The 6000-nt window shown below is 41.9% G+C and overlaps 1 protein-coding gene across 1 annotated transcript in view; it reads left to right on the top strand.

Annotated features, from left to right (window-relative positions):
• Positions 1-6000, top strand: part of CAT (catalase) — a 29572-nt gene that overhangs the window by 4570 nt on the left and 19002 nt on the right. The window lies entirely within an intron of this gene.

Genomic DNA, 6000 nt, shown 5'->3' with positions numbered 1-6000 from the left:
GGAGGGAAATGCACGGGACTATGGTGGTGGCACAGGGGTGATTTGGTGATGGGAAACCCGTGGGGATTACAATTGAGATGAAAAAAAAATGTGCAAAATGATGTAAAAATAAACTTTTTAATAAAATAATAAAAAAAAAATAGCAATGAACTAAATTTATTCAGAGGTAGGACTTGGATCCCCTTAAAAATCTTGATTTCTCTTTCTCTCAAAATACATTGAGAGGAGAGCTATTATTCTTTGGGAATTTCTGCTCACTTCACATGGAACTTCAATGGGGACTTCATTGCTCATGGGGTTGAATGCTGGGCTCTTCCTTTGAGATACTTAGGCTTACCTAGGAGCTGCCCATCCTTGCAAACCAGATAATTTGAAGATTTCAAGTTTTACTTTTTAGATGATGTCCTTAGGGCTTGAGAGAGAGGTTGGCCTTAGTGAGTCATAATATAGAGCCTGTGAAGATCTAAGAAGCTCTGTACTTTTTTTTTTTAAATTTTTAAAAATTTACTCATACAGAACTGGGATACAAGCCAGAGGTTGCAGGAGTGGTAGAGGATTCATCAGAGACAGAGCAGGGAGCAGAACAGGCAGACCGACGAAGTACACTGCTGAGGGGAGCAGCGCGCAGGTCAGGAGAGGTCTGCACACCATATGGATCACCTCCGGGGCAGGGATCAAACTCATGCTGAAGGGGCTTTAGCTTCTTAGTGTGTGCTTTAACCTGCTGCGCCACCCCGGAGGGCCGAAGCTCTGTATTTTTTAGGGTAACTTGATAGTGATCAGGGGAGGGAGGGAATTCAGGAGGGAGAGAGAATAAGAGAAAGAACCAGATTTTATGGGAAGTGGAATACAACGTTCATTTATATTAACTGATATCTAGACCACACCGTATTTTTTTCAGAGAAGATGATTGTAGAATGTAGAACAAGTAGATACTAACTTCCTGCTCATTTTGTTCTTTATTTTCTTTCTGTGACTTCTGTAGTTTTTACTGTACAGAATAAAGGAAACTTTGACATTTCTGGATCAACTATCCTTCACTTTTTTGAGCCTTTCTTCCTCATTATTCCCACCTTATTTGCAGTAATGAAGGATGAGACTGGTTCTTCAGGCTGCCACACTTACTAGTAAAGACTGCTGAAAGCCAGAGCAATCTTCTAGGCAGTAGCTATTATTCTGCACAGTTGAAAGGTTTTATTTTTGCTAGTATTATTCCAAATGTTTCTTATTGAAAACCATCAGCAATGTTTTGACCATTTCTTGCTGGAAACTTGACGACTCCCAAGTTGGGAGAAAAGAAATATTGGCAACTCTTATGACTTGTTTATTCTTGTACAAAATAGTAGGGAACAGCTTTGCTTGAAAAACAAATGTTTCCCATGTGGGTAGGAAAGGAGTTATATTCAGTCAGTCTGTGCTCCCAGCTCCAGGCATGTGACATTGAAGTCTGACATTTGTCTTCCTTGTTAAAGGCAACTTTTCCCCCTGGGATCCCTGGTGTCACTGCTTCTCTTTCCTGGGATCCTTGGTATCATGTTGGGTTTTCTTGTCTTTTGTTCTCTTTCCTGCTGTATAGTTGAACACAAAGACAGGCAGCTCTTCCCTTGCCTGCTAGATCTTTCTGTTGTGTCTCAGGCCTTCGAGGCTGCAGTGTGAAGAGTTAGCATGCTGCTGAGATGGTCTGTGGGAGACGCTGTCCTTCTACTTTGGTTCACTAACCGTGTTGACCAACATGAGCGTTTGTGTTCTTTATGAAGAACACAGTTTGTTTTTTTTTTCTTATTCTTTCTGGACTCCACTTCTCCATAACATATATTATTATTTTATTGAGTATCGAGGTGGAGGGTATGGGGCTGATTTAGGTTTGCTATTTTTTCTAGTAATGATAAGTGCCCCGTCTGTTTTTTTGAACACTCAAATTCAGATCCAAGTAGGGTTTACACATTGGCATGGTTGTTACATCTCTTCAGTCTCTCATTTTCTTAAAGTGGTTACAAACAGGCTGAGAGTGGTTTAGTTTAATCCAGTGAGCAGGGAAGGGCCAGGTTTCATGGTCACGTGGGATCCAAATCCTGGCTTGACCATTTGGGCAGGTTATTTGACCTCCTTCCCTTTGGCCTCCCCTTATTTAAGATGGGATGAAAATCCTCCTTACCTTGGGGGGCTGCGATGAGGTTCCATCTCTATAATTTACATGCATGTAAATTAGTGCATGCATGTAAATCTGATGATCACCCAGCACATAGTGCGTGTGCAGGATACATTAGCTGTGCTGTTTAACAGGCAATATAGTGTTGTGGTTAAGAGTTTGGTTCTTGAACCAGTCTGCTTAGGTTCAAATTCTGATTCTTCTTCTTTCTAGGTGAGTGACCTTGAGCAAATTGCATAACTTCTCCATGCTCAGTTTCCTCTTCTAATACTTATACTTCAGAGGGGTGGATTAAATGTGATAACTCAAGTAAAGAGCATAGGAAAATACCTGCATGACACACTATTATTGTTCTTTTGAAGCTTGAGTGGGTCTAGTGAGTAAGATCCCCCCACCCCTTCCACTCCTCATACCCAAGCTGAGAGAGTGACAAGGAGTTAACAAGATGGGTGGGGAGGGGGCTAAATATCATGCTTATTATTTGATTGGAAAATGTGGCTTTGGCCAACAGGCTTGCTGAGATTGCACCCCAGAATTGATTTTATACTCTGTATTTAGGCAGTTCTAGAATTTACCAGGCCCGCCCCCAGGAGAGCAAAAGGAATCTGTGATATCTGAGGCTGCTGCAGACTTCCCAAAGGGAACTCTGGAGGCCTTGTGCAGGCCTGGGGCCTTCCCTAAAGTGCCCAGGCAGACATCTTTGCCCTCCCTGGGTCAGGGTAGGAAGCCAGGAGTGCGTCAGTGTCATGCCCCCACTCTCCACCAGCTCAAGTCACTTGGGGGACAGGTTAGTTTTTGGTTTTCTAAACATGGGTGTGTACACTGTAGGCACATGATGAATTTTTGTTGAATAAGTGTAGAGTTTTAGGCAGTAATTGACTAGGAAATATCAAGTATATTCTGGATTGCTCTGTGCAATGAAAAGCTATCAGTATGACTCCTTTGGGATTGAAAGTTAAGTTTAGTTTGACCAGTATCTTTCTTTTTCTAATTTTTTGTCAGAGTAAGTTTGTATTATAACATTATGTAAGTTTCAGCTGTGCATCCTTATAACTCAATATGTGTCTATACCATGAAAACCTCCAACTTGACCCTTCACCATAAGGTTGACCCTTCTTACCTGCTAAGTACCCTCTGCCCCTATGATATTTTACAAATTCTTGGAACTTAGCAGGGGCACTAATAAGTGTGTGCTGTGTTCATAAAATATTTCATCAGAGAGAGCCAACCTTTCTCCTCCCATAAACATTTCTTCATTCATGTTTTAGCTCCAGCCAAAAAAATATAAATGGCAAAGCCAAAATGGAATTTTCCTTAAACTTTGAGGCCTTACTCACTATTCTGGTGCCAGTTTCAACCAAGCCAGAGTAGACCTTTGCCAGTTTCTACAGCAGTTTCATAATAAGTTTGTCTAAAGGTACTTGATCACAATTTGAAGTTAGAAGTTCAACAACCTTCTATTTTTTTGGAAGGGAAATGAAAGTGGCTGTTGCCACTTCCTCCTCCTACTTAGAAATAATCTTTCTTGGCCATTTCTTATGGGCCTAGATTGAATCCTCACATTCATTTTGCCCTTGTTGATGTATTCAGCATCATGTCGGTGTCAGGAACATAAAGGCGGTGTACTGTCTAAGAGGTAAAACAGTAAATAGGCAACTGCAGTATTTTACTTTGGGGGTACAAAAGACACCCTTGAGCCTGCTCAGAATGTGGCAGTGGGGGGGGGGCAGGTAGCTTGGCCTAGGAAAAGCACATATGTCTAATGTCGTGTGTAGTGGCAGTCAGGAAGATAGAAACACCTTAACAGGTACACATGCTGCTTTGAGAGATGAAGAGAGAGAGAGAGAGAGAGATCTCTTAGAATTGTCTGGCAACAGAATAGGTGTTTTATCTTTAAAAAAGTTCTAAAATGATAGTTCATATAATAAAAAAAAAACAAACCAAATAATTAGCAAGCTGGAGAGATTAGCTTTGCTTCTCCACGCTTGTTGTATGCAACACGTCAACCTGTGCTCAGCTCTGCTCTTTGTGTGAAAATGCTGACGCTTAACCAGCACCTCACACCTAGCACCACCCATGAAGTGGCAATAATAACATTTCTCTCAATGAGTTGTTGGGAGACTTGAATGCGATGACGAGTCTGAAGGTAGCCAGGATAAAGCCTTGCATTTGGGAGGCGCTCCAGAAGTGGTAGTCACAGCAGGAATGAGAAATTCGATACCATCAACTGCATCAATCTTTCTTGGTCTTTGCATTGGTTGGTTTCTGACTGGATGTCGATGTCCTCCAACATGTGACAGTGGGAATTAGGAGCAGGCATTGTGGGCTGTTGTTCTTCTGTTGCTTGTTACAAAACCTAGGGCACAGGTTCCTGAGCGTGACTGCAGGGAGCTGTTAGCCGCCCTCCCTGCCCCCAGGAGCCCTCCGTTCTTCCTTCTCCCAGGTTGCAGCTGAGCTAGGGTGCCATGGCCCATCCCTTGGGGATATTCCAGTTCTGCATCTGCTGTCTCCCCTGCGCCTCTGTGCCTCCTCCAGGTCCCTCTTCCCCCCATCCCAGGACCACAGGTGCGCACACTCTTTGAGACTTCAGTCAAGGCTTAGTGGTGCAGTTTTAGTATTGGTTCTGAAAAAAGAATTGACACACTAAATGCAGCTGCATTTGAGTTGGGTTGTTTAAGGCAGGGCTGTCATCCAGCCTGAGGCACCACTTACTGCAAACGGCACCAGGGTTTTTTTTTTTTTTTTTAAAGATTTATTTATTTATTTGTACAGAACTGGGGTACAGGCCAGAGATGCGGAGGGTGAGAGGCTTCACCAGAGACAGAGTGGGGAGCAGAACAGGCAGATCGACGAAGTACACTGCTGAGGGGAGCAGCGGGCGGGTCAGGAGAGGTCTGCCGCGCCATGTGGTCACCTCCAGGGCAGGCGGGGATCGAACTCATGCGGAAGCGGCTTTAGCTTCTCAGTGCTGTGCTTTAACCCACTGCGCCACCAGGGAGGGCCGGCACCAGGGTTTTACATGCTGCTAAGAAAAAGAAAGAAAGAAAAAACTGCCACTCTAAACCCTGGGTCATTGCGACATGCCACATATTGTAAGATAGACTCTAATCCCAGAGATCTTAAAATTGTCCATGCTAGTGATGAAATGCGGTGATTTACATTCATTTAAGAGCCTGTGCTCAGTAGTGCCTCCTACTTTGAAGAATTTCCCCTCTGAGTTGTAATTATTTCTTTTAAGTAAGAGTGGAGAAGTCTTGTTTAATTTTTGAAAATAATTACATGTGTGTTTTATATGAAGTCATTCCAAAATGAAGTGCATACTTTCATTTCATAAAGGAATGCAATACTTTTTTATTTGAAAGTCTGTACTTTCAAACAAAAACCTCAGTTTTCTTTAGGTTTATACAGGTGAGCGAAAGGCAGGCATACTTCAGGGAGTTTTTTGAAAGTAATCAAAAAGTTGGTTCGGTAATATAGCACATTCATTAAAAATGCCTTAGGAACTTTATCTACTTATTACATGAGAGGGAGTCATATTTTCATAAAAAGCAAATTTGAATCAGATATAGAAGCGCCCTTTTTGATTTAAAATTATTTGAGGGGGAAAAACTTAGAAGAAAATCTAAAGAAACAGAATGAGAGATAATTGTTATTATATCACCTAAGTATTGTAGTAATAGTTTCAGTGTTATTAAAATTTTCAGTGGGTGAAATTTATAATGGTGGCACCATATGAATGTTTCAGCTTTAATTAATTGTTCTTTTATTTTTGGCCATTTCAGCTTTCTTTAACTTTGCTACTTTAAGTAATATCACACAGTGCCGCCAACGGAATATAATCGAGTGTATTC

This window comes from Condylura cristata, unplaced genomic scaffold (genome assembly GCF_000260355.1).
Source record: "Condylura cristata isolate star-nosed mole 26May11 unplaced genomic scaffold, ConCri1.0 scaffold00015, whole genome shotgun sequence".
NCBI lineage: Eukaryota > Metazoa > Chordata > Mammalia > Eulipotyphla > Talpidae > Condylura > Condylura cristata.
This window is presented reverse-complemented; position numbering and strand designations above follow the sequence as displayed.